The sequence below is a fragment of the Oryctolagus cuniculus genome, chromosome 11, assembly GCF_964237555.1.
Source record: "Oryctolagus cuniculus chromosome 11, mOryCun1.1, whole genome shotgun sequence".
Classification (NCBI taxonomy): domain Eukaryota; kingdom Metazoa; phylum Chordata; class Mammalia; order Lagomorpha; family Leporidae; genus Oryctolagus; species Oryctolagus cuniculus.
The window spans coordinates 98,277,747-98,291,713 of NC_091442.1; the positions used below are offsets into that span (position 1 = coordinate 98,277,747).

Consider the following 13,967-nt stretch of genomic DNA (forward strand, 5'->3'; position numbering starts at 1 on the left):
GAGGCCAGGAGCCAGGAGCTTCCTATAGGTCTCCCACGTGGGTACAGGGGCCCAAACACTTGGGGCATCTTTCGCTGCTTTCCCAGGCCATAGCAGAGAGCTGGATCTGAAGAGGAGCAGCTGGGACACAAATCGGTGCTCTTATGGGATACCAGCGCCACAGGCGGAGGCTTAGCCTGCTATATGCCACAGTGCTGGCACTATGGCCTGATTTTTTAATAGTCTTTCTGATTCCTCCATTTGTATTACTGCTTGCTTAAGTGTGCCTTTAGCAGAAGCCTTTCTCCGTCTTCATAATGTTCCTTCTGATCTCCTTTGGTTTTAGAGACCAGATGACTAAGCCAGTAAGAATTTTGTATAAAGGTACACAGACTCAGAATGAGGACCTGAAGCAGATTACAATGAAGTCTATGGATATGTGGCATCTGTTACTCACTACTTGTGTCGTTACTGTCTTTTTTTAAATAAATAAATATTTATTTATTTATTTTAAAGACAGTGACTAAGACAGAGAGAGGGAGAGACAGAGAGATCTTCCATCCTCTAGTTCACTCCCCAAGTGGCCACCATGGACAGGGCTGGGCCAGGCCTCCAGCCAAAGCCAAGATCCTGGAACTCCATCTGGGTCTCCCATGTGGGTACAGGGGCTCAAGTACTTGGGCCAGCCCCTGTTGTTTTCCCAGGTGCATTAGCAGGAAGGTGGATCAGAAGCAGAGCAGTTGGGACTCAAACTGGCACTCTGATTTGGGATGCTGACATTAAGTGATGGCCTGATCCGATACATCACACTGCAGGCCTCCTACTGTCTTTCAAATAAGTGAAGTTACTGGATTAGAGACCTGCTTTCAAGTTAGAAGAGGTGCTCTTGTACAGAAGAAGCCATTTTGTTTCCATATTTTACTTTCTCTAAACTAAGCTTTATTCTGCAATTCTTTGGCTGTGATTGAAACCAGCCTGCTCATACAGCGTTTTCTATTTGGATGGATACCACATTGTGTTAAGCATGTATTAGTCCTTTTGTTTGTTTGTTTGTTTTAGAGAAATAGATCTGCATTTCCAAGATACATAGTAAACTCTGAAAAATGAGGAAATACTCATTCTTAGATCACAGAGATCTGAAAAGTAATAAAGTTTATAAACTCTAGGCAATAATACCACAAAGAACTTATTCTTTTATTACATTGCATTTTTAAAGCAGCTTATTTTTCTTCAACCAAAGGAAACTATGTATATTAAAAATTACTGAGTTATCAGCATTAGACCTAATGATCTTGATAGATATTTGAATGACTAATTCCCATTTTGATTTTATATTTGCATGTTCAAATTATTATTTAATTGTGAAGTAATCAAAAAAGATAACTTTTTCCTCTTGAATAATAAACATGAAATTTGCATGTTATATTTACAAGTAAAATTTAAGTCGATCTAGAAGTGGATTTCTTAGCATCAGACTGCTTAGTTGTATTTTTACCAACATGTTGATTGTATTTTAATAATTACATATGGACTCATGCATCCATCATACACAGAATAATTGTAAAATCAGCCAATTAATTGATGACCATGCCTCAGTCAGTTTTCAGTTATCCATGCTAGTGGGAAGGAGTTATAACAATCCTAAGAAAACAGATGGTCCAAACCCGTTTCTTGAGTTGAGACTCTTATCACAGAAGAATCACAATCTGAACAAAGGTTAGTGACAGAAGAAGAAAACTTCTCTTTGGCTGTAGTTTAGAGAAAAATGATTCTACTTAGTGTAATTACTGTAAGCCAAGAGGAGGATTCACACACCCACAAGTTTAACATGAATAAGGAAAAGTTTATTTTTTAATGATGTAATTATTTATTTTTGAAATATGCAAAGGAAGAGACAGAGAGAGCTTCCATCTGCTGGTTCACTTCCCAGATGGCCACAATAACTGGGTCTGGGCCAGGCCAAAGCCAGGAGCCTGGAGCTCCATCGTCTGGGTCTCCTACATGAATGGCAGGGAGGGGCCCAACCTTGCACCATCATCTGCTTTCCCAGGCGCATTATCAGGGAACTGGATCAGAAACAGAGAACCACCACTTCAATGCCAGTTTCCTAAGTGGCAACTTAACCCACTGTGTCACAATACTGGTTCCAGGAAGAATTGATTTTTTTGGATATCTTAAAATATGTGAATTAAAATCCCTGTGGGATCTTGGAAATACTATACATTTTAATACATTCTAACCTATCAGCAATGACATTAGTTTTATCCCTGTGTATTGACTTTGATTTAGTAACAAGTTATTGCAGTAGAACAGTATTTAAGTTTCTATGTACTTCTGCCTGTGTTATCTTAAAAATGGGTATTTTCTATGAGACATGGTTGTAAAAAAATATATTTCCTCTCATACTTATTCCTTAAGGGTTTTTTAAAGTAAGGGATAGTTGTACTATCTTAGCCTTTATGTTTTTCACTTTTATAGCATTCCTAAAAGCTGGCTGCATACAAATGAGTTGATAATTAAACATTTTTTCTAGAACTAAAGTATACCTTTTACATGCTTACTCTTTTACAATATCCTAAATAATTGCATATCCTTTTTCCCCTCCCCAAGTAAATTCCTAAGGAAATAAACTCATTTCTCAAAGTATTTTCTGCACTTTTATCACACCAACCTGTACTTTGTGTCCATACTGTGACTTAAATCATACTTCTTCAGGCAGAGTACTAGCATGTGACAACTTACAGAACGCTCCAGAAATGTTATTCCCACCCCTTAAAGGTTGGTGTCTGGTCCTGGTACAGCTCTGGAGGTCCATGTGGGTGAAAAGCCCAGAAGCAACCTGAGCTGGGAGCACTCCCAAGGAATTTGGTTTTGTTTGGGTTTGTTCTAGGTATGGTCCCAGGGATCCCAGATCAAACCAGGCCCCTGGGCCTATCCTAGAACCAACCTAAACTCGCGCATCATTCCCGGAGCATCGAGAGTGTGAAGACTGAAGATGACCTGAGGCTGAGCAGACACCCTACGTTCACCAAGGTTCACATTTGTGTGTGCGTGCCTACATTTTTCACAAGAACTGGTTGGTTAACCCTTCAAAATTAGTGGGATGGCATTTGGTAACATGGTAAATTTTTTTTAACTTTTTTTTTTATTTGATAGATAGAGTTAGATAGTGAGGGAGAGAGACAAAGAGAAAGGTCTGCCTTCTGTTGGTTCACCCCCCAAATGGCCACCACGGCTGGAGCTATACCGATCCGAAGCCAGGAGCCAGGTGCTTCTTCCTGGTCTCCCATGCAGGTGCAGGCGCCCAAGCACTTAGGCCATCCTCCACTCCCTTCCCGGGCCCAGCAGAGAGCTGGACTAGAAAGGCAACTGGGACTAGAACCCGGCGCCCATATGGGATGCTGGTGCCGCAGGTGGAGGATTAACCAAGTGAGCCATGGCGCCGGCCCCCAACATGATGAATTCTTTCCTGCCTTTGGCATTACAATAATTTCTTATAACTGAAATTCTCTATGGTTCTATTACTTGCCAGTGAGAAGAGTTGTTCTTGTAACTTTTATGGTCAGATATCTATTTTTAGTTGAAGCAACATAGCCACAAAAACAGAATATCAGTCCCTCCTCCTCAAAAAGTTGTCCCCCAAAATTAATGGCTTTTATTTTCCTAAACATTTTCTACTCATCAAAATTATATCCACTTTATATAACTGAATAATTGATCGTAGATTTGAGGGGCAGTTGATCTTTGCCCTCTGGATCCAATGCCAAGTGATTTGAAAATCTTGTTTCTGGAGACCAGTGCCTTTTTCTTCTCATCTGTTTTTGAATCTCACATTTTATAGTTCCATTTAGAGATTCTGTTCTGTTAATGAAAAATAAACCAGGATTATGTAGTGGAATTGGTTAATACTTGATATTTTCATCAGTACTTTGCAAATTTTTAGAAAGTTTATTTTCCTTCCTGCTCTGTATTTTTTAAAATATTCTGACTTAATTGAGTCTTCACTCGGTTGCATTATCATAACTGTGGTATTGCTGGTAATCACATTATATTTTTCTGTTTAATTTGGAAGATAAGATTCCTGAAAAGGCATGAAAGGAACCCAGGTCCAAAAGATATGTTACACAGTGAGACTGTATTCTTGTGGCTTTTGCAATAGATTTAGACCAAGTCTGAAATAGTGACATGTGTGAAAGGTGCTTAAAATTATGCTATTCCTCCAAGCCTTACCACACACAACACTGGTTGTCCTTTAAAATAGGCTGGAGTCTAGTGAAGTTCGGTCTGAAGAGTTTAACCATGTGGTTACTCTGTACTATGGATGCTTTGTCCCATAGATTCTATTATTGTGTTCTAAGTCTGACTGTGTTTTCACTTCTCTCTGTGTTCTCCTTTCTGCATAGTATTTTCCTATATCAGTGCACTGATCTGGAGCACAGTTCGTTTTCTTTCTTGACATAGCCTGAAATGGGTGACCTCATCTTACTGTTATATACAGTATGTGTTCTCAATATTTCGGGATCTTTGCTCTCAATTTTAACATTGTTAATTATGAACACTGAAAATAGGAATTTGTGAACTGTTTAAAGAGTTAAGGCTTATTCATGTAATAAGCTTTTAGAGTCAGCCTTCAGTTCAGATACTTAGTGGAGTGTTAAGTTGTATCTTTAAAATTATTATTTGAGAATATTTTTGGAGATATTTTAATTTTTTGACCACTTGTTTTATATATTAGAACTATACATTGCCTACCCCGTCTGAAGACTTGAGATTACAAACTTTTGAGAGATGGGGGGATCCTCTTTTTTTTCTTCCAGTTATGATCTTTTAAAATTGTACATAAGTTTTACCATCTTGGCTATTTTTAAATGTACAGTACAGTAAGGTTAAGTATAAACACATTGTTATTAAACAGATCTTAAAACCTTTTACTTTGCAAATCTGATATTCTGCACAATTCCCCGTTTTTGTTCCTGATAACTCCTTGAGAAGTGCCAGTCTACTTTGTTTCTATGAATCTGACTACTTTAGCTACTTCATACAAGTGGAATCAGACAGTATTTGTCTTTTGGTAACTGGCTTATTTCCCTTAGCATAATTCCTCAAGGTCCATCATGCTGGTTGGGACAAGACTTTCTTCCTTTTTAAGGCAGAATGACACTGCATATATTTTGTTGGTCCATTCACCTGTCAGTGGACTTCAGGGTTGCTTCCTTCTCTTAGCTGTTATGAATAATGCTGCTGTGAATGTGGTGTGAAAATATCTATAACATTTTAATGCAGTACTTTCTTTAACCACTTTCTGTATTTTATCACAATGAATTTTTTTGTCAACTACTTTAAAGGGTTTTACGAGAATCCAACTATAGGTTTGTATATGTCTATATCATTGTTGCTGCCCCTAAGCTTAAAAAACTCTCTAATAAACTTTTTAATTCCTTATGTCTTTTTTTGTGTGTACCTTTAAAAAATTTTTGTTGTTGTTGTTCATATGAGAAACTGAGACAGAGAGAGGGAACTCCCATTGCAAGGGCCCAAGCTGGGCTAGGCCCAAACCAGGAACTAGGCACACAGTCCACGTCGCCCACATGGGTGGCAGGGACTCCACTACTTGAGTCATCACCTGCTGTCTCCCGAGATGCACGTTAGCTGGAATCTAGAGCAAAGCCAGCACTGAACCCAGGCATTCCAGTAGCGGATACAGGCATCCTAACTGGTGTCAACCACCGGGCAAAGTGCCCACCCATTGTCTGCCCTTTTTATTCTGCTATTGCAATGTGGATTAACAGCCAAAAGGTAAAAATCCTTTTATTCTTCCTTCTGTCTCTATTTTTCTTCTATTACAATATTTTTAGAATTTTTTTTTAAGATTCATCTATTTGAAGGTCAAAGTCACAGAGAGGCAGAGGCAGAGAGAGAGATGTCTTCTATCCACTGGTTCATTTCCCAAATGGCCACAATGGCCAGGGCTGTGCCAGGCTGAAGCCAAGAGCCAAGAGCTTCATCCAGGTCTCTGATGTGGGTGCAGGGGCCCATCTTAGGCCATCTTCACTACTTTCCCAAGTGCATTAACAAAGAGCTGGATGAGAAGTGGCGCAGCTGGGACTCAAACCAGCACCCATTTGGGAAGCCAGCGCCATGGATGGTAGCTTAACTTGCTATGCCACAGCACCAGCCCCCTAGTATTTATTTAATGTACAAAAAAAAAAAAAAAAAAAAAAAAAAAAAAAAAAAAAAAAGACTGATTGCCTGGGAAAGCCTTTGATTCATTAGTCCAAGTTTTATTTGTTCATTTAAGTGTCTCATATGATTATCAGAGTAGAAACAGCATTTAAATTTAATATTTCCATTTTTACCATTCCCTGTGGCCATCAACCACTGGATACAATCTAAGCATATTGTATTTTTTATGACTTCCCTGACAGAAAAGACATATTGACACCAAGACAGACATTAACATGCAGTGGCTCTCCTTGCATGAATTAGTTGAATCAAAATTATTTATTTGAACCTTTCTAGGTTTACCTACGTTATTGGGAACATTTTATAGCAACTCCAAAAATGGCTCTGTAAACTAAATACTGGTTAAAGAGAATATAGCCTTTCTTGAACTGAGCTTTTAAGTACATAATCCACTTCTTTGCAGAACAGCTTTTGAGGCAAGAAATAAATATAAGGGAAAATTTTATAACTTGGCCTTTATCTGGGATTTTCTAATTAAAAGTGTGAGATGCAGCAGACTCATAGAATGGCAGATGTCCTAAACAGCACTCTGGCCTCAGAATCAGCCCTTAAGGCATTTGGATCTGGCTAAAAACCTTAGAGAGTATTTCAGTCATGGAAAGCCAAGACACTCCGGGGGAAAAAAAAAAAAAAAAAAACCCTAAACGAAAGATCTCTGTGAGTGAGATCCCAGCAGAAAGAATGGGCCATCAAAGAAGGAGGTACCTTTCTCTGAAGGGAGGAGAGAACTTCCACTTTGACTACGACCTTGTCTGAATAAGATCGAAGTCGGTGAACTCAAAAGGCTTCCAAAGCCTTGGCAACTCATGACAAGAGCCTCAGGTGATTACTGACGCCATAAATAAAAGTGTCAATTGTTAAATCAACAACAGGAGTCACCATGCACTTACTCCCCAAGTAGGATCTCTCTCCTTAATGTGTTGTACTATGTGAATTAACAGTATAACTACTACTCAAACAGTACTTTACCCTTTGTGTTTCTGTGTGGGTGCAAACTGTTGAAATCTTTACTTAGTATATACTAAATTGAACTTCTGTATATAAAGATAATTGAAGGCCAGCGCCGCAGCTCACTAGGCTAATCCTCCGCCTTGCGGCGCCAGCACACCGGGTTCTAGTCCCGGTCAGGGCACTGGATTCTGTCCCGGTTGCCCCTCTTCCAGGCCAGCTCTCTGCTGTCGCCAGGGAGTGCAGTGGAGGATGGCCCAAGAACTTGGGCCCTGCACCCCATGGGAGACCAGGATAAGTATCTGGCTCCTGCCATCGGATCAGCGCGGTGTGCCAGCCACAGTGCACTGACCGCGGCGGCCATTGGAGGGTGAACCAACGGCAAAGGAAGACCTTTCTCTCTGTCTCTCTCTCTCACTGTCCACTCTGCCTGTCAAAAAAATTTAAAAAAAATAAATAAAGATAATTAAAAATGAATCTTGATGTGAATGGGAAGGGAAACGGAGTGGAAGATGAGATGGTTGCGGGTGTGAGGGAGGTTATGGGGGGGAAAGCCACTATCATTCAAAAGTTGTACTTTGCAAATTTATATTTATTAAATAAATGTTTTAAAAAAAAAGTGTGAGATGAGGCAAGAGGTGTATAATTTACCAAACTCCAAAACTGTTGAATAGGGTATACTCACTTGGTTATCACTCCTTGTCTTTGCAATTTCTTTTTGAAGATTTTCAGCAGATGGGATATAACCGTTGATGTTTAGGTTGGCAGTAACTAATTTTGCCCTAATGTACATTTATAAAAGGCAATAGGACGGTTACAGAATCTGGTCATAAAGTAGCCCTATTTATATGAAGGGAGATCGTCAAATGTGTTCAGATGTTTATGTCCCTAGAACTTGAATCTGTTTAAAGAAAACGGGCTCTCACTCAGCTGCACATGCAGAAATAGTAGCCTAATTCTAGAAAACATGATTGGTTGTTCTTATAAGTTATGTACATTTCTTTTCACAGCTGCCTTCTAGGAGACAGGATAGAGCCCTTGAATTTGGAAGTCAGTAGACTCAATACTAAACAAAACTACTCCAAAACTCAGGCAAATCATTTAATCATAGCAGGCCACAGTTTCTTCTGTAGAGAAAATATTAATTATGATTTATGAATTGGGCTGGACCTCTTCTATTTCTAAAATTCTTTGTATCTCTTAATGAAGAGAAATACTGTATTATTTAAAGTTGAATTTTTCATTCCGTTCTAAAATGCAAGAAAGGGCTTATTTTGTGGAATAGTGAAGAATTTGAGAATATTCAACTTGTGGAGGTTGAAAAGAAAGGTTAAGAAAAGGTAGGGAGACAGTTTTAAAGGATAGGGAGGGCAGAGTGCAAGGTGAATGGTTCCTGCACAGAACTGAATGCTGCTGAGAACAAAGTGTACCTCCTGTCTTCAAGTACTGACCGCTTGAAACACAGGGGAAGTATTTGAGTTCAAAAGAGACAGCAGTTCCTTAGGACTTACATTATTCCTTTCCCCCTAAAATGGCTTGATCTTTTCATCATGAAGGGATGGTCCATCAAGAACTTACCGAATGTCAATGGAGTATTCTAATTCAGCTTCATTTCTACAACAAGAGAATATTTTGGTCTAGAACCACCCATATAGGCAGCCCTGTCTGGAATACAGTTCTATATGGTTCCTTGATCTGTCCTTGGCTTTATTCTTCAGTGTCCGTGCCACTATCAACCACGAAGCCATTTATCTTGCTTGAACTTAGAAGATTAAGCTATGATTCATGGGTAATCATGGCTAACAATAAGTTATCATACAAAAGCTATGTGCATAGTGTGTAAGATCTGAAGAATGTAAATGATTATTTTTTTTTTTTTTTTGACAGGCAGAGTGGACAGTGAGAGAGAGAGAGACAGAGAGAAAGGTCTTCCTTTTTGCCATTGGTTCACCCTCCAATGGCCACGTGCTGATCCGGCAGGAGCCAGGTGCTTCTCCTGGTCTCCCATGGGGTGCAGGGCCCAAGCACTTGGGCCATCCTCCACAGCACCCCTGGGCCACAGCAGAGAGCTGGCCTGGAAGAGGGGCAACCGGGACAGAATCCGGCGCCCCGACCGGGACTAGAACGCGGTGTGCCGGTGCTGCAGGTGGAGGATTAGCCTAGTGAGCCTCAGCGCTGGCCGTAAATGATTATTTCTAAACAGCTACATAAGGATGACTTCTAGCCAATTCTTTCCCCAAAATAAATGTGAAATGCTTGTGTAACAGTAAAAACAAAGTGTAATTTCATTTATTTTTTAATGTTAAAAGAATTTTTTATTTGAAAAGCAGAGGAAACCGACTGAGCAGAGATTGCCGATCCACTGGTTCACCCCTGAAATGCCCACAACAGGCAGGGGTGGGCCAGGCTGAAGCCAGGAGTCCAGAACTCACTCTGGGTCTCTCATACAGATGGCAGGGACCCACCTACTTGAGCATGACCTGCTGCCACCCAGAGCATGCGTTAGCAGGAAGCTGGAATTGGAAGTGAAGCCAGGACTCAAACCCAGGCACTGTGATGTGTGATGTGAACATAATAATATTCTCTTCCTCCCTCTCTCCCCTTCCTCTGCCCCACCCTCCTTCCATCTCCCTTTCTTTTGATCATTTTTGAGATAGCAGGTTACTTCACTCAACATCGTGTCTTCCAGTTGCATCCATTTTCCAGCTCTTCCACTTCTGATCCAGCTTCCTGTTAATGTGCATCCAAGGAGGCAGCAGATGATGGCTCAAGTACTTCACCCACGTGGGAGACCAAGGTGGAGTCCTGGAGGCTCCTGGCTTCAGTCTGGCCCAGCCCTAGCCATTGGGGGCAACTGGAGGGTGAACCAGAGGATGGACAATCTCTCTCACTGTCTCTCTCTCTCTCTCTCTGTGTGTGGGGGGGGATAGAGAGAGAGAGAGAGAGAGCCTCTGCTTTTTAAATAAATGCAAAGAAAAGGAACTGCAAAGGAGACTGAACAAGGAGCAGTCACTGACAGAAGTTGTATACTGGGGCCTGTGCTGTGGAAAAGCTGCCGCCTGCTCTGCCGGCATCCCATATGGGCGCTGGTTTGAGTTCTGGCTGCTCTACTTCCGATCCAGCTCTCTGCTATGGCCTGGGAAAGCAGTAGAAAATGGCCCAAATCCTTGGGCCCCTGCACCTGTGTGGGAGACCCAGAAGAAGCTCCTGGCTCCTGGCTTCAGATGGGTGCAGCTCCGGCCATTGTGGCCATTTGGGGAGTGAACCAGTGGATGGAAGACTTTCTTTCTCTCTCTCTCTCTCTCTCTCTCTCTCTCTGCCTACCTGTAACTCCGCCTTTCAAATAAATAAATAAATAAGTCTTTAAAAAAAAAAGAAATTGTGTCCTACAAACTGAATGAAGAAAGTATTTTATACAGGAGGAAGTGATTAACAGGTTGAACAGCCCTATCCCTAACGTCTTTGATGTAGACTTTATCAGGCCCCGGGGTCCCTCCCTTTGCCTCCTCTGTCTTCACCATGGTGACAAGCCAGCTCAGTAGCAAGGATTAGCTCATTAAAGGAAGGAAGTGGTACAGTCGTCCTGTTCCTGAAGAGCTCCGGATTGCAAGACTCAGAATCCAATCATCGTCTCTATGGCTAACATCCCACTGCTAGACTCTACTTCAGATATTTTGCGGGAACTTGAAGCCTTGATTAAACAAAGTAGCAATTAATCCACCCGTCGATCCCAGATGGGCCACTTTGCCATCATAGCATCTTCAGAAGCACATGCCAGCCTCCTGTTGCTGACCGATCCAAGGAAGGCCACAAGCACTGTGGACCAACCAGAGGCCAGCACACGAGCTGATCGTGCACTGCTGTACCCCTACTGTAATCTGTAAGATTCACTGACATCAGTCCCTCAAGGAATCCAGGGATCGAGTGATAACTGCCTAACTACTGGCTCTGTACATTGGAAATAAATTCCTATTTTCTTCAACAACCTGGTGTTGATTAATTGGCTTCCTGTACATCAGGTAGGCTGACCCAGATTGGGGGGCTCTATAGCACTTACTCCAACCACTTTTGGGCGGAGCTCTTTTAGAACATTAAATACTACTAGAAGGTCGAGAAAAATGAGGCCATTTCTGTATCTTCTTTGGCCTCTGTGGTCACCTCCCAGGGCTCCAGCTCTCATTCTTAGAGGATGATTGTTCCTACTTTATGAGGCCATCAACAATTACCAGTGAAGACTACACATAATAGTCTTTATTGTTACAGTAAATGGTTCTTTTTTGACACCCTGTCTTGTTCTAACATGCTAACTCCATAGCTCTCCAGCAAACCATGTGCTCCCAGGCACAGCCACCTGTGAAATGAATGATTCCCATTTATAAATACTTGGCTTACAGGTCTGGAATGATAATAGATGGTATTAAGACATGTCAAATGCTTGCAACAATATTGGCTGCTATTTTATTTTAATGGAAAGTTTTGCCTGATGTTTAGTGTGATGTTCTCCTTGGGGCCACTTCCTGGGCCCAGAGTTTGTAATCACCAGCTTACCAACCTCAGCCTTAAGAAGCAAGTGCCTGTAGATTCTCCCTGGACAAATCAATGGATCTTTTTGTTCACGCTGCTTGGGTTGCAGACGTGAGAGCCCGTGCTGGGGGCGGGGTGCACTGCAGAAGTTCTGCTTGGCTTTCACTTGCTGGCCAAGAACCAGAACATGGTGCGCCTGTGAGTTTCCCCAGCTAGCAAAGCAAAGATGCTTTCAGTGGAGTGACTGTCCGGGCTTGATTGCTCTCGTCCTAAGAAGCCACAGTTATGGGAAGAGTGTATGGCAGAGTCATTTGGTCTGGTTTTACCCTGTAATCTGGCTTTCCTTTATTTTTTTTAAGGTTTATACTTCTTTATTATTTAATACATATCCCAAGATACCCTAGGAATGCAAATATTTTGAAACTATGATAACAAATTTTATAAAGAATAAATGGTTCAAAAAGAGTTAACAAGATACCATTTTAAAATATTTTGTTAAGAATGAGTGGGGCCGGTGCCGCGGCTCACTAGGCTAATCCTCCGCCTAGTGGCGCCGGCACACCAGGTTCTAGTCCCGGTCGGGGCGCCGGATTCTGTCCCAGTTGCCCCTCTTCCAGGCCAGCTCTCTGCTGTGGCCCGGGAGTGCAGTGGAGGATGGCCCAGGTGCTTGGGCCCTGCACCCGCATGGGAGACCAGGAAAAGCACCTGGCTCCTGGCTTTGGATCAGCGCGATGCGCCAGCCGCAGCGCACCGGCCGCGGTGGCCATTGGAGGGTGAACCAATGGCAAAAAGGAAGACCTTTCTCTCTGTCTCTCTCTCTCTCTCACTGTCCACTCTGCCTGTCCAAAAATAAAATAAAATAAAGAAGAATGAATGGCAACAAATAGAAAAAGTATTTAATTCAACACACATGCGTTGAATTTTTTAAGTGAAAGCAATAGAGATACAGAGAGAGGCAGAGAGAAAAAGGTCTCATCTGCTGATTTACTCCCCAGATAGGCTGGCACTAGAGCCAAAAGCCAGAAATACTATACAGGTCTCCCACGTAAGGGACAGGAACCCAATCACCTGGACCATAATTGCTGCCACCCTGGGTCTGCATCAGTAGGAAGCTGGAGTTAGGAGCCAGAGCCAGGACCAGAACCCTTGCACTCCAAGGAACCTCTCAGCTGGCATTTTAACTGCTAGTCTAAAAGTTGGCCGCGTTGAGTGGTCTTTGTACAAGACCCAGTCGCTCTGCAAGGTAAGTATCGCAGTGAGCAAAGTGGCCCTGGCTAAGTTAAACAGCTAGCTCAAGAGCACCAGAAAAAGCAATAGGCGAGGCCCTCCAAAGAGGTTCTTCGACTTTAGATTAAGCATTTGTTCCATGTATTTCGTCAGTTTTCTGATCTTTTTCCTGCATAGGTCACCACATACAAGAACACCCACCCACACGAGCTTGCCCACGTACAGACACACACACACAGCCATTACCACTTCAAGCAGGTTTACAATCCCCCAGTCTGCATTGAGTTTAATCATGGGAACCCTGAAAGAGGGAAATCCAATGGGCAATTAACTCCTCTGTGCATTGTTCACTCGCCCATTAGAAATGTTGATCTCATTTCTTTGGAGTCTTCTCTGCACCCCTGTCCTCAGTGTTCAAATCCCCATTACGCGTCAGGCTGCGGTGAGGAGCTTTTTGCAAAAGCACTGTGTAAACTGGAAAGGTTTTCCTGTTATCTCGGGGAGGGGCCCAGTCCCCCCGACTTTATCTAGTTGACTGTGCTGAGAGGTTAAATGTTTAAACCACATCAGTGATTCCATTGTTCCAAGGAGTTGAACTGAGTGCAATGGAAAGATGTTTCCAAACAATTGAAATCAAGCAAACAGTCCCTGATTAGCTCTCTCCACCTAAACAGATTAGCCTGTAAGGGCCAAATATTGACCTAATGATGAAGGGAAAGCAAGAGATTCTGACTCCTTCTCAAGAATTTACCACGGACCCTCAGTGAAATTTCCCAAGTCTCTTGCAGAGAGCAACTCTTTCAGTCCCGACGGTAAAAGGGCTGGGTGTTAGCAGAGTAAGTGTGGCCCTCCAGTACTTCCTCCCAGAGATCGTTTATATCAAAACCAAGCGGAAATGATTCTCCCACCCTATCTGCCCATGCACTGTACCCCAACAGTGCCAACACTTCATGGTCACCATTTTTTGGACCATGAGTCAGAACACCTGGATTCCTATCTCAGCTCCACTCCTCAACTACCTGAGAATAAAACCTCAGTTCCCTTGT

General features: G+C 42.3%; 1 non-coding gene across 1 annotated transcript; it reads left to right on the forward strand.

The window, feature by feature from the left end:
• Positions 1–2,865: 2,865 nt before the first annotated feature.
• Positions 2,866–2,921, forward strand: MIR331 (microRNA mir-331). The gene has a single exon (NR_162606.1). It is a non-coding gene; the product is annotated as a microRNA mir-331 (primary transcript).
• Positions 2,922–13,967: the final 11,046 nt, after the last annotated feature.